Source organism: Pongo pygmaeus, chromosome 13 (assembly GCF_028885625.2).
Source record: "Pongo pygmaeus isolate AG05252 chromosome 13, NHGRI_mPonPyg2-v2.0_pri, whole genome shotgun sequence".
NCBI lineage: Eukaryota > Metazoa > Chordata > Mammalia > Primates > Hominidae > Pongo > Pongo pygmaeus.
Genome location: NC_072386.2, coordinates 84939715 through 84952183, shown reverse-complemented (window position 1 = coordinate 84952183; position 12469 = coordinate 84939715).

The following is a 12469-nucleotide window of genomic DNA, read 5'->3' as shown; positions in this document are numbered from 1 at the left end:
CTCCTTTGGTAGTTTATAATATAATAAATGTGTATAAAACAATGTATATAACATGCTAATCAATGGCTCTGTTTAGCTAAGTCTACTCTAGTCTACACCATGAAAATGTCAGGTCTAAATTTCTAAACATTATAAACAACAATTTTTTGAAGTGCTCTGATTTTCCTGAGAATACAATACTCCAGACTAATGTTTACACATGTAAAAGAGAAGGAACTATATATGAAAATATCATATCTCTTCTTTAGCTATTAGAATTTTTCAGCTGAGGTTTTATATCATCACTGATTTAGTGTCACTCCTTTGCTCTGCAACCTTCAACTCTCAATATATAGGTAACACTTTTAGTTTTGGAGTTTTTTAGACTTTAAGGAACTCATTCAAGATTGTTTAAGAAACAAAGCAGGGGAAGAAATGAAGACTTTCATTTTAAAAGTAAGTGCAGAAAAATTGTGAAGATGAAGGCTGATGAATATGAAAGGCAGATAGCACCAAATGCTGGTGATGCTGGTAGGAATGCAAATGTTACACCACTTAGGAAGACTGTTGGTCAGCTTTTTACAAAACTAAGCTTACTCTTACCATATAATCTAGCAATCATGCTCCTTGGTATTTACCCAAAGAAATTGAAAACACGTCCACACAAAAACCTGCACAAGAATGTCCATAGCAACTTAATTCATAATTGCTAAACTTGGAAGCAACCAAGATGTCCTTCATTCGGTAAATGGATAAACTGTAATACATTCAAATAATGGAATATTATTCAGCATTAAAAAAGAAATGACCTATCAAATTATAAAAAGACATAAAGGAATCTCAAATACATGTTTCTGAGTGAAGGAAATGCTACATACTGTATAGTTCCAACTACATGACATTCTGGGAAAGGCAAAAACTATGGAGACAGTTAAAAAAATCAGTGGGCTGGGCACGGTGGCTCATGCCTGTAATCCCAGCACTTTGGGAGGCTGAGGTGGGCAGATCACAAAGTCAGGAGATTGAGACCAGCCTGGCCAATATGGTGAAACCCTGTTGCTACTAAAAAATAGAAAAAAATTAGCCAGGCGTGGTGGCGGGCAACTGTAGTCCCAGCTACTCAGGAGGCTGAGGCAGGAGAATGGCATGAACCTGGGAGGTGGAGTTGCAGTGAGCCAAGATCGCGCCACTGCACTCCAGCCTGGGCGACAGAGCAAGACTCTGTCTCCAAAAAAAAAAAAAAAAAAAAAAAGCGTACATTAGACACTTTATGCACTCTACATATATTTTCTCATTTGATCCTTCAATACATGCATGAGATAAGAAATAGACTTGGATTTAATTGCTCCATTAGGGTCAAAGGCCAAAAACCTCATTCCAATGCCAATGTTAGAGATTCTTCTTCCAATTAAAGTTACAAAACATAATTGCTCCTGCCATAATGAGAAGACATTGGATGAATCTTTTTTTAAAAAAACACGTATTTTTGTTTAAAGCCGTCAAAAAACTGTGGGCCTAAAGTTTCAATGAACTAAATTTCAGAGAAAAATAAGCCCTTCCTTGGTGATCACAGATTAGCAGCAGAGCCCATCTCTGAGGACATTTGCTGGATCTAGGGCCTTGAGTAGGTAGAAGAACAAGCCTCCAATGTGCAGAAACAGCTGGAACATTGGGAATAAGCAAAATAATTTACAGGGAACTGCAACAAGGACTGAAAACTAGAAAGATCATGTGGTCTCCTCGCACTTACTTATCTTCACTTAAGAGACAGGGTCTCATTCTGTCACCCAGGCTATAGTGCAGTGGAGTGATCGTGGCTCACTGCAGCCTCAAACTCCCCCCTCAGGTGATCCTCCTGCCTCAGCCTCTCCAGTAGATGGAACTACAGGTGCACAACACCACGCCTGGCTGATGTTTAACTTTTGTTGTAGAGAAAATCCCACTTTGTTGCCCAGGCTGGTCTAGAACTCTTGGCCTCAAGTGTTCTTCCTGCCTTGGGCACCCCCCAACCAAGCACTGAGATTACAGGCGTGAGTCACCACACCTGGGCTCCCCCAGCATTTAGATACTAAACTCTGTTGGAAAAATGAGGAGAAAATACATTTAAGTAGTATTTTTAGTATTTCCTTCCCATACATCCATGGGTTTGCTTATTGTATCTTACTGCCTCACATAGGAGACCATTCCTCCATCAAGCTATGCAAACTAAGTACTTAAAATTTGATTTTTGCCTTACAATATCTCTATGCTAAAGCTCATTGTTTGATTTTGACAATCTGTTTTTGTATCACAGTTGCAGAAAATTAATCACATTCTTTACTTCATGAGACATTATCATTATTGTTTCCTACAAGTTTCTCTCTGGTTTTATTTATTTTTCTTATTCCTTATCCCTTATCATAGACAGGCACTCTAATGTGTTTGTTACAGGTTCTTTACTCTTAAAGAAATCTTACCATATAAGAAAGTTGTTTTCTGAGTGTGTGTATACATGAGTGTATACATTTTTCTTAAAGAGTATTGTGCTGTAACTCTATTTCTATTTTTTTCACAAAGCATAACATCCTTCATACATTCCCACATTGCTGTAGGTTATTTTAGGTTGTTTATTCCCCTGTGACTGCTGCATAGTTTTCAGTAAAATGAACCAACCATATTTTTCTTATCCAGTTTTGTGGTAGAATTTACACTGATATCCCACTAACAAAAGATTCATTTCCATAAATACTATCCTTAGGAAGACACTGTTTGATCAAGTGTCACAATTTGTCAGGGGCTGTGTTAGTCCATTTGTATTGCTATGAAGAAATACCTGAGGCTGGGTAATTTATTTTAATTAAAAAAGAGGTTTATCTTGGCTCAGGGTTCTGCAGGCTGTACAGGAAGCATGGCAATGGCAACTGCTCTCGGTGAGGCCTCAAGCAAGAAGCTTACAATTGAGGCAGAAGGTGAGGGGGAGCCAGTGTGTCACATGGTCAGAGAGAGAGTAAAAGAGAGAAGGGGGAGATCCCAGGCTGTTTTTAACAATCAGATCTCTCATGAACTGACGGAGCAAGAACTCACTTATCACCAAGGAAATGGTGCTAAACTAAGCTTGTCCAACCCACAGCCTGTGGGCCAAACGCAGGCCAGAACAGCTTTGAATGTGGCCCAAGGCAAATTTGTACTTTCTTACAACATTATGAGGTATTTTTTGTGTGATTTTTTTTTTTTTTTTAGCTCATCAGCTATTGTTAGTTTATTTTATGTGTGGCCCAAGACAGTTCTTCTTCCATTGTGATCCAGGGAAGCCAAAAGATTGGATATTCCTGTGCTAAACTATTCATAAGGGATCCACCCCATGATCCAATACCTCTCACTGGGCCCCACCTCCAACACTGGGGATCGCATTTCAGCATGAGATTTGGAGGGGACACACATCCAAACTACATCAGGGATATATACCCATCATTCAGATATGTTGTAGGGTATGCATTTTTTTTTTTTTTTTTTTTTTTTTTTTGAGACTGAGTCTCACTCTATCACCCAGGTTGGAGTGCAATGACGTGATCTCAGCTCACTGCAACCTCCGCCTCCTGGGTTCAAGCGATTCTCCTGCCTTAGCCTCCTGAGTAGTTGGGATTACAGGCATGCAACACCACACCCGGCTAATTTTTGTATTTTTAGAAGAGATGGGGTTTCGCCATGTTGGCCAGGCTGGTCGTGAACTCCTGACCTCAGGGGATCCACCTGTCTTGGCCTCCCAAAGTGCTGGGATTACAGGTGTGAGAAAACATGCCTGGCCTCAGGGTATGCATACTTTTGTATGTCCTGGCATGTTATTTTCCAAAATGTTTGCAACCATTTAATTTTCCATCTGTTGCCCATAAAGGTTGTTTCTCCTCATATCCTCATCACACAATGTTAGTTAGGATTCTTACATTTTCTAAACAAGTGGTGAAAATACAGATCTCATTGTATTTGTGCACATTTTCATTTGTCAGATTGCTAATAATGTATTGAAATGTTTTGGCCCATTCTTCTATTGAGTTTACTATCTTCTTTATTGATATGAATATTAGTAATATTCACTTTGCCCTATCTAGGCATTGTCAACATTTTCTATTACTCTGTCATATGTCTGATAACTTTATATGCCAGCCGTTGTTGAAATAAGTCTTTATGATTTTTATACTTCTTTTAGAGTTTAATTTATGTATTTAATTAAATTTTTTGGTTTAATAAATTTTGTATTAAAGTGTAACAACAGACCAAAATCTATGTTTGTTGGGTTCATTCAGAGTTAGAATTCAGATATCTTTTTGGTGGATAAATTATTTTATCATAATGAAGAATGGCTATCACAATGCAATATGATTATTTCTGCTAATGCTTATTGTTTTATAGTCTACTTTATGTGGTCAGGAGGAAAAGACCTGAATGGCCTTGGCCAACTCAGCTTTCTGTACCTCCTAGTTCTTAGAATTGTAGAATGTTCCAAGAAGACAATATCCTGAGATGTAGAGAAAAACTGTCTGGAACAGTCTGGGCTCTGTTCTTGTTGCTCCTAGAACAGGATATTCCTGAAACTCTTAAACTCAGAGAGCCAAATAGCACATGGGGTATAAAACTTACAGTGGAGAACTTAGGGGTTCCTCAGCTGCCGTACAAAGTGGGGCATGTGCAGAGGAGACTCCATCAACACTGAGCAACTTTTCTGACCTCAAGGGTCACGCTTGTACAACTTAGGCTTTTGCTGATTATTCCTGCCCCTCTTTGAGTAATAAATTTGGTTGGCTTGACTTACTGTGTGAGCATTCTTCTGTTTCTGGAAGCTTGGTTTATATAAAACCTCCTGCTAGACCTAGGAATCTTTACAACGTGGAAGTGCCATAGAGGTAAGTAAGAAGCAACTTAACTGAGTTGAAAACTAGCATATATGACATGGGGCCACTGTAGCAAGGGGCAAAATGATCCTGTCCAAAAGGTCACATGTGACCATTCCAGACATATTACGGAAGAAGAAGGATGCTGAAACTCAGAGAGATCTGAAGATCGTATCCAAGCCAACAGGAGGCTAATAAAGCAAGGGAATTCCACTGTACTCTGATTCAAGAGTACAAGCTTCATCTCAGAGAAGAGCAATGCAATGGCCACAGTGATCAGACCAGAGAGACCCTCTGCTGTAGAGAAAGCAGAGGTCTAGAGAACAGCATGAAGACAATAAGAGACTTCAGACTCACTTTCCCTTTGCCTTGAGGCCACAGAAAGCCCAAAGCATCTGAACATCTTCTTGGAGGCATTTACCTAAAAGAGAGCTATTGAAACTTGAAGAAAAATGTGAATCAACATGCTAAATTTAAAGATACATTATTGTCTCCAACCTTCCCCCACCAATTAACCGCAAGATGAGTCTAGTGAGATAAAGCATAACATTTATACGAAATACAAAAGTTATATATTCTTTATGTGAGCAGAAATATGTTCAAACTTTACTCAATATATATATTTTGTTTTACTACTAGAAATAGTAATTTTTATTTGGTCATTACTTTATTTTATAGTTATCTCTATTTAAATTTTTATCAGCTCACTCCTGGGTATCTACCTAGAGGAAAAGAAGTCATATGAAAAAGACACATGTACACACATTTATAGCAGCACAATTTGCAGTTGCAAAAATATAGAACCAGGTTAAATGTCTATCTGGCAATGAGTAGACAAAGAAAATGTGTTATAGATACACCACGGAATACTACTCAGCCCTAAAAAGGAATCAAATAATGGCACTTGCAGCAACCTGGATGGAGTTAGAGATGATTATTCTAAGTGAAGTAACTCAGGAATAAAAAACAAATATTGTATATTCTCACTTATAAGTGGGAGCTAAGCTATGAGGGTGCAAAGGCATAAAATGAGGCATATAGAATGAACTTTGGGGACTCAGAGGGAAGGTTTGGGGCTAAGGGATAAAAGACTACACATTGGGTACAGTGTACACTGCTAGAGTAATGGGTACACCAAAATCTCAGAAATCACCACTAAAGAACTTTTCCATGTAACCAAAAGCACCTGTTTTCCAAAAACTATTGAAATAAAATAATATATATGAAAACAATCAATATGATAGTCGAGGTACAACATTCAATGGGTTTCATATGGGAGAAAAACAGCTAAAATCAAACACATGGACAGGTAGTCAGAACAATGTCCATCATATACACAGTAAAATTAATATGAGTGCAAACGTTCATGAGCAGAGTCCATTTGGAATAGCCTGCAGTGAGGATGTATGCCTTAGGGCACACATAACTCATGTTAGGGAGAAAACGTATAATTTTACTCAATATGAAAACATCTTCAGAAATAACTCAGTCCATGATGTCCAGATGCAGTCCTGTACTGTAGAGACAAAGTATAAGAATCATCAAAGTGGAAAAACCTCTGCCCCTGCTCTAAATCCTGGTTCACACAGGAGAAGTACTACTGGAGAGAAAAGCCATACATGTCCCAAATGAGGGAAAGCCTTTACATATCAGTCATTCCTTAAGAGACATATGAAAATTCACACTGGAGAGAAACCTTATGAATGTAACAAAAGTGAGAAAGGCTTTAGATTTTCCCTATACCTTAATAAACATTTAAGAAAGAACATTCTGGAGAAGCCCTATGAATGTAAGGAATGTGGGAAAGTCTTCAGCAAGCCTCAAAACATCCACATATAAGGAGTCATGCTGGAAAAAAAACCCTATAAATGTGACAAATGTGGAAAAGACTTTGCAAAGTCATCAGAATTAAAAGCCATCTTAAGATTTACAATAGTGAGAAGCCCTGTGAGTGAAAGGTGGGAAAATCATTAATTTTTCACCATACTGAACATGTGAGGAGGGCATACTGAAAAGGAGCTCAATGAGTTAACACGCATGAGAACGTCTTTCCTGAACTCTCCTGTCTTACAGAAGTGTGAAAAGAAGCCCTCCAAAGCTAAAGTCTATGGAAAGCCTTTCGTCTTCCTTCATCTTGAGTAGCTATTTGTTCTTACACTGAAGAGAAACTATGAAAGTAAGGAATATGAAAAAAAGCCTCAGTGTTGCCTCAGACTCATAGTTCATGCAAGAACTCACACTGCAGAGACTGCTTATGGAAGTAAACAATGTAGAAAATACCTCTTTAAACACTATCCCTCCTGTTACACATGATTCCACACCCTGGAGGGAGACTACAATTGGAATAAATATGAGAAAGCTTTCAGTTCCAGCTCTTCACTTATTGGGCACGAATGAGCACATAGTGGGACTGAAGCACGGTAAATATTAACAGTTGTTGCCATTATCATTGTCTTATCCCTCAAGTAGAACCCAAATTCATAATTTTGTAGTTTTTCCCTTCTTAAAAAAATGGTATGACAGATAGCTCTCTTAGCAACCTTTCCACTCTGCCACCTTAATGTTGCTATGTAGTAGCTTTGTTACAATTCACTTACATACACATGGTTTCATTTTCAATGTGGAGCCCTTTTCAGCTCCGTTCAATTTAGATTTAGAATTCATATGCTCCATGATACCTTTTTTTGTCAGTTTGTTTTTGTTGTTCACTATTTGACTGCATTATGGTCAGATTATGTGGTTTTAATGGTACCGATTTGGGGTACCTGTTATGACTTTCATTTTGGTCTAATGTGGCCAAGTGTGTCCATTTCCCTGCTACTATATCCATTATTCTCATCTTCTTTACTAGGGGAACATAGATTCACTTTTCACAAGGAGCACTGTTTAAATATCTTTATTTATTTATCCTTATTTTATTATTTAATTTATAATTTTTTTTTTGAAAAATGGTCTCATTCAGTCTCCCAGGCTGTAGTGCAGTGGCATGATCAGAGCTCACTGCAGCCTTGAACTCCTGGGCTCATGTGATCTCCCAGCTCAGACTCCTGAGTAGGTAGGACTGCCGGCATAACAGGTGTGCACCACCACACCCAGCTTTTGTTTTGTTTTGTTTTTGTAGAGACTGGGCCTCATTATGTTGCCTGGACTGGTTTCAAATTCCTGGGTTCAAGTGATCCTCCAACCATGGCCTCCCAAATTGCCGGAATTACAGGCATGAGCCACCATGCCTGGCCCTGATTAATGTCTTTAAGTGAGTTTCCCAGTTTTTCTTGTAACTGTAGTGAGCAGAGCTTATAGTCCTGGCCAATGTGAAATGCAGAATTCACTGCTGTGGATTTCTGAAAATCTGTTTGGAAAGGGGAGAGTTACTGTTCCTCTTTTCTCTTAACCAAGTTCCCTTTGCTCTCTCTGCTTGCTGCTCTCTGGAAATAGGATGAAATGCCCTGAATTAGGTTTAGCAACTTGAAGACCATTGGAGTGATGCTCCCAACAACAAAACCTTCAATATACAAGATTTCTCTCTCCCCAGTGGCATGTTGGTTATCCCTGGCTGCCCTGGACTATTTCTGGACTTGTTTCATGAAACTGACTCCTAGTAGAATTAAGAAACATTTTAGGAGAGATGTTTATAACAGATTAAATGATAAACCTAAAAAATGAATAAAACACATTATAAAAATAAAAAGAATAGACAAAATGGGCTTGCAGATGCTGACTGGCCACAGTCATCCTTGGTGCTTAACCCCAAGGATGCCTCACCTACTGTGACGCTTGGAGAGCTGACAGTCATCACTCAAGAAATCAGAACACATTGGCCTCTACTGCAGCATCAGGGAACGAAAACTAAGCCTGTCAGCTCTCAAGAAACATAGTTATGTGTGTGTGTGTGTGTGTGTGTGTGTGTGTGTATGACATAAATTTATTCAGTGACTTTGAGATATCTCATGCTAAACAGATAAAATGAATTAAAACTAGTGCAAAGTTATGGCAACAGTACTTCATCTCCCCATTATTTATCCAGGGCATTGAAAATTGGCGCACATCACAGATCCTTAAGTCATTCTCTGAATCAGGAGGAGAAAAGAGGAGAACAGAGAGAGCTCACTGTATGTGCCAGGCACTGGGCTGAGTGCTGTGCCTACATCATCCCACTTGATGCTTGAAATAACCCTGCAAGATAAAGTAAAAACTCTCTCTCTCTCTCTCTCTCACACACACACACACACACACACACACACACTCACACATACACTAGAAACTACAGAACAAAGAAAGCATTGACAACTAATAGAAGTACAGTGCTGGCCAAGCAAAGTGGCTCATGCCTATAATCTCAGTACTTTAGGCCAGGAGTTCAAGACAAGCCTGGGCAACATAGCAAGACACCATTTCCACAAAACATTTTCTTAGATAAAAATCATTTTTAAAAAGAGGTATGATGCCTAAGGGCTCAGGGAAGCAATACCCCTATGGCTATATGGTAAGCAGCAGGCAAGGCTATTTGTCAGACCAAAGTGGTAGTAACTCCAGGGTTCCTTTGCACACTTAGCCAGGAGACTGGCTAGCTCAGCACTGCCTGAGTTCACTTTATCCTTCTACAGCTCTAAAGCTCTGGCAGGTGGGACCTAAGCATAAGAGAAAGTGATATTACACAGAACTCTCCTGACTGCAAGTGACCGAAACCTAACTCGATCCAGCAGAACATTGAATTATCTGGCTCTTCTTGCTAAAAATGTCCATGAGTAGATGGGCTTCTGGCTCAGTGGGATCAGGGGTCAACTAATATCAATCAAGGCTCATTCTGTCCCTTCATTTCCTATGTCAGCTCTGCTTTTCAGGCAGGCTGTTTTGAGAGAGCAGCAAAAATGGCCCCATAAAGTTCACATCACTTACTTCCTTGAAATAGCTATGCCAATAAAAAGAAAGTACCTCATTCCCAGCAGTTTCATCAAAAGTTCAGGGATGACTTCCATGAGCCCAGCTTGGATCACATGCCCACTCCTGAATGAATTACCCTGATGATCTGGTTGCCCAGGGTGGGTCAGCCTTCCCAAATCACATGGACTAGACATGGAGGAGTGGTCCTCCCATGAAAAAAGAAATGGAAGGATAGTGGCAGAGGAATATGGGTGGGAGGGCCTCATCTCTATATAAAAAGTATGAGCGTATTTGTGTTCTTTTGTACACTCATTTATATAGTCACTGGGAAGAAAATAAGAAAAACCCACACATGACTTTCTACATGCCTCTGGGCTTTGTTTTCAACACTGAGCTGTGAGAAATTTAATTATTAAAACAAAACTTTGAAAAGAAACAACAATTTGAGACAATGGGGACACTTAGCTGATGCAGCACAGGTGAGCAGTTCTTCTTTTGTGCCCATGAGGACACAATTTCCAGGAGGCTGCCTGTGGTCTCCTAGGACAAGCATGTGGGCACCCACTGGCTGCAGTTCCACCTTTCCTTCCCTGGACTCTCAGGAAGACAGGAGTTCTGGATTCAGCTGAACTGAGTTCAAGCTCAGGCTCTGTGACTCACTGGCTGTGTAATTCTGGGTAAGTCACTTGCTCTCCTTGAGTCCCATATCCTCCTTGGTAAAATGAAGAGGCAGAGTTATTGTAAGATTTTGAAGGCAAGGCGAGGGTTAAAGAAAGACAGAGAGACAGCTGGCAGCCTCAACAACAACACCTTTATTGCTAGCAAAACCCTGCGGTGGGGGAAACCAGCTTAGTGCCAGCACCAACTGCCGCTCACAGGCTGGGGCAATCATGGGACTGGGAGGGAGGGGTCTGGGCGGTAGAGCTTGCTGCCCGGCAGGATATGGCAAGGATGTTCCTGCAGTCAGGCTGTTGGGCCTTTGACCGGGAGGATGTGATAAGGATGTTTCTGCAGTCAGGTGGTTAGGAAGGATGCTTCTCACGGCCCGAGTTCCCATAGAACGTTTCACTCTGACCAGGGTCTGCAAAATGGCTGGAGGTTTACAAAGTGGTACAGGTTAGACTAACAGTAACGTCTCCCAGGTAGACAGTTTTTCAACAGTAAACTTCCCTTGGGCACCTACACTGTATGAGACACAGTTCCAGGACCCAGGCCACAGGAGAAACAAAACAGATGAGGCCCCTGCCATCCTGGTACTCATGTCAGTTGAAGAAAGCTAACAGCTAATAAGACCAGGTCAGATGGTGGTGGTAATGAAAGACATTACCAGAGTGAGATGAGCTAGAAAGAAACCAAAGGAGCTGTTCCAAACACAGTGACAGGGAGCGACTCTTCCAAGAGATGACTTTTGAGCAGAGAGCTGAGAAATGTGGAGCCATGGAGAAGGACCAGACCCTGAAGCCACCCCAGGATTAAAGACCCAGCAGCAGGAGGGCAATAGAGTGGCCTGACCTGTGCGTGCTTCATGCTTCCTTCCTCAGTGGTGCCCAAACAGAAACATGGGGCAATTCCATGCAGGGTCCATGGAGGAAGCAGGCAGCAGCCTTACTGCAGAGTTGCGGTGGGGATAAAATCTGGCCCAATACTGAAGCTAGAAGCAGGTGCTGCTTACCACTCACCACAACACAGGTCATGAAGCATAACCAGCTCCTGAAGGCATGTCCAGGGCCAGACCAGCTGGCCGGGCTGCCAACATCTTAGTAGAGATCCCAGGAGATCACATGAGCTGGTTAGGAGGAAAAAAAAAAACCAGGAAACTTTCAGAAATTCCAGAGGACCCATGACACTTACCATGAACTTCCCCCAAGTGGGATGTGTTTGGCATTGCTGGTTCTAAAGAGTTTGCCCCACCATCCCCACCTGCCCATTGTCCCACCAGGGGAAAACTCAGGGTGGGGTCCACAGAAACAGGGTCCCTCCCTGTGGAAGGGAAAAGAGTGTTTCTCACCCAAAACCAAGGGAGGAATCCCACAAAACACCACTCATAAGAAGCAGAGGGGCCTGCAGGGAGAGACAGGATTCTGCTGCTCATTTGATGTCTGCTTCCCAGCAGGAAAAGGGACCATGCAGGATAGAGGGGCTAAGTGGACCCTGGGCTGTGGAGTCAGGGGAGCCTGTGCTGACTCACTGTTGGAGGTGAACCACAATAGGAGGCTTAGAACCCCTCCCTGCAGCCTCTCCAATCTAATAAGGAGATAACAGTGTGGTCAGTGGGGGCATCTGGATGCAGTCAAAGAGCACAGGAGTAATGCCTCCTCTTGCCTCCTCTTTCAGCTGCAGATTCTCCCTATGAGTTCCTGGAACAGCTTCTCCGTGGCCCCACCAGCCTGGGGGGGGGGGGGTGGTGACAGTTCCCAGATGACACTAACCCCAGGGCCCTGCACCATCCCTCCTGGTTCCCCTTGGCCCTGACCACACCTTTGTAAGTAGCTCCTTCTTAACGACCCCTCAGTGCTTCGAGGTCCCTGCCAGCACCTGACTGCCACATTCCCCAAAGGGACCAGGCCCCTTGGCACAGGAGCTGAGGTTTCTATAGGCACAGAGATAAAACTGTCCCAACTGTTGCAATGGACTTGCGAGTGGAAAAAAGAATGTTTTCAATGCTTCCACTTACCAATTATTTCCTTTTATCACCTGAAGGCTGTGTGGCATTTTGAAGTAGAATTAGTAATCTATATAATTAC